This window comes from Tenrec ecaudatus, chromosome 16, assembly GCF_050624435.1.
Source record: "Tenrec ecaudatus isolate mTenEca1 chromosome 16, mTenEca1.hap1, whole genome shotgun sequence".
Lineage (NCBI taxonomy): Eukaryota > Metazoa > Chordata > Mammalia > Afrosoricida > Tenrecidae > Tenrec > Tenrec ecaudatus.
This window is the reverse complement of record NC_134545.1, coordinates 57381287-57391713: the sequence shown is the minus strand read 5'-3', so window position 1 is coordinate 57391713 and position 10427 is coordinate 57381287. Positions and strand designations below refer to the sequence as shown.

The following is a 10427-nucleotide window of genomic DNA, read 5'->3' as shown; positions in this document are numbered from 1 at the left end:
ACTAACATTTAACGGGCGAACTTTTGTTGTAAAGAGCACTCTCTAATACCACAGGGACTAGTTTAGAAAATGGCTTGAGGAATGCTACATTAGAGTCAAGTTTTGCATCTTTAAAAATGCAAATGCCCTTTAAACTCCTACACCATTTGATTTGAAGCATCAGGGCTAACATGTCCTTGTACAGACAAGTTACTCGTACTTTAGAGAGACTCCTTCTCTGTTCCCCGAGTCTTATTTGGTCCCACATATCTCAGACATAAACAAAATTAATTTATTTAGAGACACAGCAGTGCCTTGGACAGGAGATCAGTTGTCAGGTAATCCTAAACATTGGCCCTCTTGAGTCTCAGGAGATACCCCCAGGGGGTACTTCATATTTCTCATCCTGTGCTCTCAAAACATAAAAGGAAATAGAGGAAAGAACTAGGAGAAAAGGGTATTTATAGAGGTCTCAATACAAGCATGCACATATGTAAATATATTTATATAGGAGGATGGGGAAATAGATCTACGTGAATATATTTAGAGGTTTAGTATGAAGGCAGCAGATGGACATTGGGCCTCCACTCAAGTACTTACCCAATGCAAGAACACTTTGTTCTATTAATTTGGCATTCCAGGATGCACACCTTCCCAACACGATCGCTGAAGAAAAATGTGCGCCTAAGCAAATGTGGTGAATAAAGCTGATGGTGCCCGGCTATCAAAATATATAGCATCTGGTGTCTTAAAGGTTTGCTGAGTAGCATCAAAGTCCACATGGAAGAAGCATACCAGTCTGTCTGACCACGAGGTGTAGAAGGGACCAGTTATCAGACATCAAAGAATGAAAAATCATATCAGTGAGTGCCCACCTTCCCGATATGATCACTGAAGACAACGTGTGCATAAGCAAATGTGGTGAAGAAAGCTGACGGTTCCCAGCTATCAAAAGATATAGCATCTGAGGTCTTCAAGGCTTGAAGATAAACAAGCTGCCATCTAGTTCAGAAGCAAGAAAGCCAACATGGAAGAAGCATACCAGCTGTGTGACCACGAGCTGTCAAAGAGATCAGGTATCAAGTATCAAAGAACAAAACATCATATCATTGTAAATGAGGGTGAGTGTGGAGTGGAGACTCAAAGCCAATCGGTAGGCAACTGAACACTCCCTTATGGAAGGGTTATGGGGAGGAGATGAGCCAGTCGGGGTAAAGGGTAACAATGATGAAACATACAACTTTCCTCTAGTTCCTAAATGCTTGCTATAGTATTATGATCCCAATTCTACCTTACAAATCTGGCTAGACCAGAGGATGTACATTGTTACAGATAGGAACTGGAAACACAGGGAATCCAGACCAGATGACCCCTTCAGGACCAGTGGTGAGAATGGTGATGCCTGGAGGGTGTAGGGAATGTGGGGTGGAAAGGGGCAATTAATTACAAGAATCTACGTGTAGCCTCCTCCCTGGGGGATGGACAGAAGAGAAGAGGGTGGGGGAGATGTTTGACAGTATAACATATGACAAAATAATAATAATTTATGAATTATGAAGGGTTCATGAGGAAGAAGGGAGTGGGGAGGGGAGAAATGAGGAGCCGATATTAAGGGCTCAAGTAGAAGGCAAATATTTTGAGAATGATGATGGCAACAAATGTACATATGTGTTTGACACATGTATGTAAATATGGAGTATGATAAGAATTGTATGAGCCCCCAATAAATGATTTAAAAAAACAAGACAAAACATAATGGCCTTGTTTCTGACCTCTAAGATGGTTTTGTTAGATCTCTCGGGGAGAGATATACCTTGGTCCTTGGCTCCTCACGAGAAAGAATTCACGCCGAAGCTTGGTTTATGATCCCAGTGGGTTTATAGAGAATAGAAGCAATAAAAGGAATAGAAGCCAGACACAGTCTGCAGCACGGTTGCAAGAATGCAGTCTGGCCACTGCTCGGGACCGCAGCCCCGGACTGCAGCCCAGCTGTGCTGTATCCTGTAGCAACCACTGTGAAAGAGAGCGAGCCCAGAGCAAAGCCTCTGGCTTTTCAGAGGCCGACAATACTGGTCAACCCCATTGGCTGAATCAAATTCACCTGGCTTAGATGGGCCAATCCAGGTGTAACACCCACCTAGGTGTACCACCCCTTCCTGGTCAGAAGCTCAAACCTCTGAGCATGTGTCATAGATGGCCCAATCCCCATGCTAGTTACCTAACAGTTTCTAGCTTATACTATGCTTTAAAACACAGCAAAGATTTAAGCAGCATAAGCCCTATAAAAAAGAAAAGTTAATTAACTTGTCAAGTCTTTTCTCTCAGCAAGCAAAGACTGCAATAAATTCATACAAAACTATTCTCAGTGTTGCTAAAAGCCCATTATCTTGCTGTTCTGTGTGTTCTAATCAGTGTTTGCAGCAGTTGCCCACATTGACTGGGAAAAATTTTGCAAAATTAAACAATTTGTATTACTCCTAAATTTGTAATAATTAGGTCTATACATACTATAATACTCAAATACATACTTTTGATTCTTTACATTGGCAATAAATTGGAATTGAAATGTCATAATTATGAATACTCTTTTCCAAAATAATACTTAATAAAATTTAATTAAATGTACACAAATAAAATTCAAACTGTTTAGTTTTATGTATGTTTTTATATGTATCAATTATAAATTGTAGTTAACTTTTAATTTTAGTAATTTTGAATATTACAGAAGAAAAATATTTTTGGAAATATAAAATAAATGTAATATTTTAATTTTCCTAGTTATTCCCACTTATATTTTTTAAAATTAAATTTTGTGCATTGTGATACAAGTTATATTTTTAAAACTTTTAGATCATATTGTCACTAATGCACACCATTTATGCGAACCATTTTATTATAACAGCATGATGAACAATTTTGTTGCTATGCAGGAAAACAAATTTTATGGAATAAACATATAGTGATATTGGTGACTCTTTAATAAAACACTAAGATAGTTCGAACCCAAACCAAATTCATTGCCATCATATTGGTTTCAACACAAAGCTTCATATTTCTCATGACACTAAGTCATACAAAACAATTAAATATCGTCATATTTGATATTTTGCTATTATTTATTTGTATATATATTTTTTCAATCCTGTCATGGTGAAAGACAGAATAGAATAGAGGCTAAAAGACATTAAAATTTTCAGCTTTATTTGTAACTTCAAAATATGTAGTCATATATGGCTTTGTCTTATAAATTCTGAATATTATCAGGAGGAACCAGTCCCTGGAGAAATTTATCATTCTTGGTACATTGGAAAGTCAGTGAAAGAGAGGAAGCTCCTCAACATGATGGACTGACACAGTGCCTGCAAAATGGGCTGTAAAAGAGCAACAGTTGTGAGCATGGCACAGGACCTGTCGTACGTGGGTCACGATGAGTCAGAACCGACTTGGTGGCACTTGACAACAACAACGTGATACATTAGCATCTATTGTGCTCTTTCTGTGGACTGCAAATGTCAGCACTGGGTCTTTCTACTCACACTCCTGATGCTTGCTGCTCCTATTAGTCTTATTGATAAAATGAGGCCCTGTCTTCTAACTGGAAAGAGCACCTTTCCACCAAGTCCTATGTATTCTTTTCAGGTGTCCTTCACCTTGTAGAGAATAGACAAGAATTAAAATAAACACTGAAATAAGCCAAACGCACTCTCACAGAGTCGCTTTCCACCCCTAGTGACCCTGGTTAGGGTTCCTGAACTTGCCCATCTTTATAGGAACAGACAGCCTTTCCTTTCTCCTGTTGAAAGGTTGGTAGGTTAACAGTTGCCATTGTGTTTAGAAACTGATGCCCAGCACACAGCTTACTCCTTGGAATAGAACCATGTGTATTCCACTGAGAAAAATATAGAAAGATCATTTCTCAAAGCTTCTCATGAAGTAATTTTTTGGGTAATAAGGCAAGATAAATAGTCACCAGAATTTGATTGTTAAGACCTCGAAGCAAAAAACAAACAGAAAAACACACTGGACACCCACCAGAAGATTCGGTTCTTATTAGAACTCAGTTTCCCAGCCTCCTTTGTGGGAATGGAAGACTTGTCAGAATTCAGCCTATCCTTTATAATTCCTTGAAAGTACTTAGGAGTTATATTATTATTACACAAGCTATACATAATTCTTTTAACACATTTTCTAGTTTTAAACTCCTAGTTCAAGAACACTGACAAGTATTTTAAGATTCGGTATATGAAAGTAGGTGTTAGTATCCTATTACTGAAATCAAGTTGCTGGTGCTCAGGAAGAGACACCAGGAAAGGAGTTTCTATGATGGAATAATGCTTAACATGGCTTATTTATTTTTCTCAGTATAAGCTGTTAAACTTTGAGTGAACACATTTTTAAAAATCCATTTAAAAATATCTATTTTTAAGTAAAGAACATCTACTGTAACTTTAATGTAAATTTTACATGGATGAAATGTAGAGGATTTAAACCATGAATTGTAACGAATATAAGTACTGAATTAATTGAAACCAAGTCAGCTCTGTGTCTCTTCTGCCCCCGTATGTAAACCAAACTCATTGCCATTAAGTCAAGTCTGACTTATAGCGACCTTATAGGATAGAACTGTCCTGTGGGGTTCCGAATATTGTAATACTTTACAGGAGTAGAAAGTCTCATCTTTCTCCTGAGGAGGAGTTGGTAGTTTTGAACTGCTGACTTCGTGGACAGCCCAGTGCATACTTCACGAGGGTTCCTCATAGGTAATCACTATTTTAATATCTGGATAAAATGCTAATTAGTTTTGCCAGTTCTTAAACGTCACATATCTCAATTTCATGGTATGTGATTTTTTGTGGGGTTCTTGCTCAACATAGTGCTTTAAAGATTTATTTTGTTGCTTCATGTAAGAATAGTTCATTTTATGTTTTTTTAATGGCTGAGTTGTATTCCATTCTATGAATATATTAAAATTTATTTATCTGTTCTTCTGTTGATGTTCATTTGAGTTGTATCCACTTTTTGGCATTGTAAATAAAGAGGCTGTGACTACCCTGGAACACTTTTTTTTGGTAGTTTGTGGATCTAGATTATTTCTCATTGGCAAATACAAGCAAGGAGTTGAATAAATTCCTAAGTCACAGCAAGTACAATTACAATTTAATTTAATAAGACATTGTCATATTTCCAGAATGATTCTATAATTTTACACTCTACAGTAATCCCCCCAAAACAGAATTTTTTTTCAAAGCTATGTATTTATATATATTTTTATAAAACAACTTTATCACCTTCAAAGAAGTCTCTATTACACTTAATACATTTGCAATCCCATTCTTGGAAACATTTTTCAAACGCATCTGTTTGGATGGCTGACAACACCTCCCTTGCTTTGTAATTCACCTCTTCTACCTCATCAAATTACTGTCATTTTATGTTCCTCTTCATTCTTGGAAATAAAAAGAAGTCACATGGATCAAGGTCAGGTGAGTGAGGTAGGACAAGATAGGCATGCTGTTTTTGCCAAAAACTGGCACACTGAAATGGCTGCGTGAACAGTACACTGTCGTGCCAGCAAAACCAGTTCTCCATCTGCCACTAATCTGGCTTTTTTTTTTGTTACACATTGCTCCACCAATTTTTCAGAACCTCTAAATAGAAATCATGATTATTAGTCTGACCTGGTGGAACAAACTCCAAATGTACTCCAAGTCTACATTCTACATTCTACATTCTGTTACCAGACATCCAGAATGAGGTTTGTCATCAATCAGCATTTCACCTTTGCTGAAACAAGAAAACCACTCATACGCTTGAGTTTTTCCCATAGCTCTATCCTTGTAATCTCTGTTCAACAACACAACAGTTTCTGCATCATTTTTCCCAAGCAGGAAACACAATATCATAGTCGCACAAAAAATGAGGTTAGAGTAAAATTACTTTCACATAAAAATTCACAGTGACCAGAGAGAAACTTCCCAGGTGACGTAACTGGGTGCATTAACTCAGAGCAAGTTGCTCTATGCTTGATGCTAGTAAGGGGTCTTTGGGGCACCCCTGCATATATGAGATTTCAAATTGCTCTATGTTCTTAACAACATTTACCATTGCCATTCATTTAAATTGTACATATTATAAATTCTGACTTCAGCGAATTTTCAGTAATTTTGATACACGTAAGGTCAGTAAGGAGCCCCTGCTGCAGTGCTCAGCTGCCAACCACAAGGTCTGAAGTTTGAAACCACCGTATAACATAGTTTCAGCTCCCACAAGGTTTTCTATGTCCACAATGAGTTGCAGTTTCAGAAACCCAAATGGGCAGTTCTACCTGGTCCTGTAGGGTCACTATGAGTCAGAAATCACTTGATGGCAGTGAGTATAAGTGCAATATTTTTATAAGGAAATAGATCTTAAGGAAAGATATGTCAACTATGATAGTAATTTGTTTCCCTGAAATTGAAATATTTCCTTTTATTTAAAAGCCTTTAATATTTAAAAGCCTTTTATTTGTTTTTAATAATAGCCTAAACTTTCTATGACACATAAATTCTTTCTGTTTTAGCCCCTAAGCTATCTACCCCCTTCTTTGCCATCAACCTTCCCCCCCCCCATTAAGATTTTAAATAGAGGTACAGCATCCATCTTATCATTCATTAAATTCTGGTGCTTACCAAACTCGGTATTGGTGGAATGGCTGACTGCCATAGGGAGAGCGAATAGGTTGTTCAGGTCACACAGAAAGAACAGGCACAAACACATACACACATGTATACATACATACATACGTATACAATTTTAAATCATATTCTTGACTCCAAAGTCTGACCATTCAACTTTGGACAAAATGGATTCTTATTTAAAGCCTATATTTTGATCTTTATACTTCAATCATCACCAAGGTTGTCAGGAAGTCTCCAGACACTGTGAGAGTATGCATTGAAACCAAACCTGAGTTTCTCTGTGGGGGAGCTATGAAGTACTTCCAGAAGGCTGTTTCTAACATCTCAGTGTGATTAAAATGTGTCTTTTTTCATGATCATTTTTTAAGGTGTCAAAATAAAGATTTTATCCACATCTAAAACTTACATAATAAACTAAAAAAACTCCCTGCCATCAAGTTAATGCTAATTATAGTGACCCTATAGGACAGAGTAGAACTACTTCTGTGGGTTTTTGAGACCGTAATTCTTTTCTTTTCTTTTTTTCTCAATATGTATGAGACCAAGTGTCCCTGGGCTGCTACATTAACTAGCAGACAGGGATAGATAAGAAACAACTTTACTTTGAGCAGGGGGAATGACAAAATAGCACTTAACAGCTATATTGTAGTCTAAATCCTGCTGTAATTCTTTGTAGGAGTGGAAAACCTCACTTTTCTCTCAGTTTTTAAAGTTTGTATAATAGCTTGTAATTTTATAATGAGTATGACAAAAAATATTTCACTAAACTACCTCCTACTCATATTTAAAGATTCCAGTCCTGTCTGATTTTTCTTATGTGTCCCTTTAGAATACTTTTAAAAGGATATGAAGTAGATTATATTTATAATATTATTTAGCCTTTATAGGAAATTAAAAATACATGTATTTCAGAGGGAATTCAACAAATATATCTAATTCTGCTGGGACCAATTATTCCAAATCCATAGGGTAATGATATACTTTAATAAGACATAGTTATGCAGAATTGTTGCTAATTTTCTTAGACATTTCCATCTTTCCTCTTTCATTCACAGTGTATCCATTTCAACCACTTCTGATCACATGAAAAATTAGAAAATAATCAAATCTTTGGGGAAAAAAGAATGAGGATATTGACAATAAAAATACTTTTCTACTATTAAGTTTTTTGTTATGTCTGGGGATGGGGACAATGGATTACTTCTCCCTGAGGCTTGTGACCATTAGCTTGGTTCCTGTAGGTGGGGTTTACACCCTACTAACCTACTGATAACGCTTCCTATGGAGATCCAGAGAACAGATCAAACCTGCTCTGGGACATCCAAAGTTAAGCTGCCATCCTGTATCTAGAATCCGCCCATCTTGTCACATCTATACCCCCAACCCCTCCTCTTCCTATTGTGTGTATGACCTTAGACTACCCCCTCTCTTTGCTGTATAAGCTGTAGTGCAACCCCTTCCTGTAATGTGTGTCTTTACCTGTAATTAGTGGACTTGCATGCCCCCAAAGGTATATAGGCCTGGGTTAGCAATAGAAAAATCTCTCTCTCTCTCTCTCTCTCTCTCTCTCTCTCTCTCTCTCTCTCTCTCTTTCTCTCTCTGCTCCTCCCTTGACCTCTAATCAGTTCCCCCTCTCCTCTCCCATCCTCTCTCCCCTATTCCTTTTCTCCTTGTCCTCCTTCTCTTCCCCCTATCTCCACATGGACCATCAAGCGGGGCTGAAGTGAGCATTGCTACCATGATATGTATCTGACTCCATTACTTCAATCTCTGTCTTCTATATCTCATGCTCTCTATGACTTTAATATAATATTTATTTACCTCAACCATGCAATTGTGCCTATTGAACCCGTGATTAGTGGTGTAGGGCTGGCAACTCCCCCCAATTCCAACCATATAGAAGAGGGAAAAATAAGACAATTATCTACATAGTCTGCTTTTTTTCTTCCTCTCTCCTCTTTTGTAGGACTTTTCTTTTAATTATCTTACAGCATAACCTTCTTCCAATAAGGATAACTAACCCAAACAAAGCAAACTCACTCTTAACTGAGTCACTTCTAACTCAGAGAGATATTTTTCAGGATTCCCAAGGCTTTAAATTGTTGAGAGCAGACTCTCTTCTTTCTTTCTTGGAGAAATTGGAATATATTCAAAAGGTGATTGGGCACAAACTACCTTCTCAAAGTAGGGTTGACCTGAATGAGGTGGGTGGAGCTGGACTTTTGAGACTTTCATTTGCTGGCAGAATGAAGCAGCTGTAAATATCTATTAACAATAAGAAAATGGAATGCACAAAGTATGAATTTAGGGAAAAGTAGAAGTCATTCAAAATAAAATGTAACCATGAAGACTGATATCATAGGCATTAGTAAACTGAAACAGACCAGTATCCTCAATTTTGAATCAGGCAATCAGCTGTCTGGAAATAACAAATTCAAGAGAAATTATGTTAAATTCAACATCAACAATGACATTTCAAGCTCTATCTTGACTGACACAAAAGGCTGTCTGTAATGTGTTAATAGCTTTATACTTAACTGGAAGATCAGTTAATACAACTATTATTCAAATTTATTCAAATATACAGTTAATGCAACTATTATTCAAAGTTACGAAAGCCAATGATGATCAAACACCCAATCAAGACACATTGATATTTATAGGCAATTAGAAATGTAAAAGTTGGAAACAAAGTAGGAGAATATGGACTTGGTGATAGAAGCAAAGCTGGAGATTTCAGGGTAGAATTTTCAAGATCCACTTATTCATTGCAAATGTCTTTTTTGAACCACATAGGTGGGGGATTCATATGTGGACCTGGTCAGATGACAGGCACAGGAGTCAGTAAGACTGAGGGAAGAAACAGTATAGAAATTCAATATTATCAGCTAAAACTAGACTAGAAGCTGGCTGTGGATCAGACCTTCAATTTGCTCATATGCAGGTTCCATGTGAAGGACATTAAAACAAGTACATTTAAGCCATGCGTATATGGCCCTTGGATGTAGAGACTGTTTTGAGGATTTGATGCATTTTAATCTAAAAATTGGAGACTAGGCATGTAACTAGCTGTTGAATGATATGAAGAACATCAGATATGAAGGGAGCAACAGTTATTAAAAAGACAGACAAGAAAGCAAAGGTCAAAGTGGATGTCTAAAGAGACTTGGCAACTGGTTCTTGGATTAGTGTATCTAATATTGATAACTATTTTTTAAAGGAACAAAAATTCCAAAAGGCAGCTCAAGTAGAAAAAGAAAAAGAACATAATTGTAATAGAGTATGCATTTCTAAGCACTGGGTTTTTAGAAAGCCAGAGTTTATACAGTACAATCCCTAAATCCAGTTGTAAGTATTCACATAAGTTCTGCCTCCATTAAATGTCCTCTGATCATTAGTCAGCAGCATGAGTAGCTTTGCCCTGAGACGGAATGCATTAGAAAGTACATTACTGCCACTCCCCTAGTTAAACCAGAGAGAAGTGACATAGGCCTGAGGGACTTGTCTCCATGTGCTCTTAATGGAAATTGGAGTACTGCAGTCACAAGGTTATGAGTCACGTGCTAATTGCCCTGGGCCAATCTTGTAAGCTCTTCTATCTAGCAAAATGCACATATCTCAACTCTGGTTCCATTCCACTTCTGTAGTCTCGCCTGTAACTATGATGTATTAATATGCTACCAATCAGACTTTTGTGAGTTTCTTTTGCCCTGTATCCTTTACTAAATATTCAAATCTCTGCATACCCTTTGACACCATTAAAACTTGGTG

At 37.2% G+C, this 10427-nt stretch overlaps 1 non-coding gene across 1 annotated transcript; it reads right to left on the bottom strand.

The window, feature by feature from the left end:
• Positions 1–7187: 7187 nt before the first annotated feature.
• Positions 7188–7319, bottom strand: LOC142430050 (small nucleolar RNA SNORA63). The gene has a single exon (XR_012780534.1). It is a non-coding gene; the product is annotated as a small nucleolar RNA SNORA63 (small nucleolar RNA).
• Positions 7320–10427: the final 3108 nt, after the last annotated feature.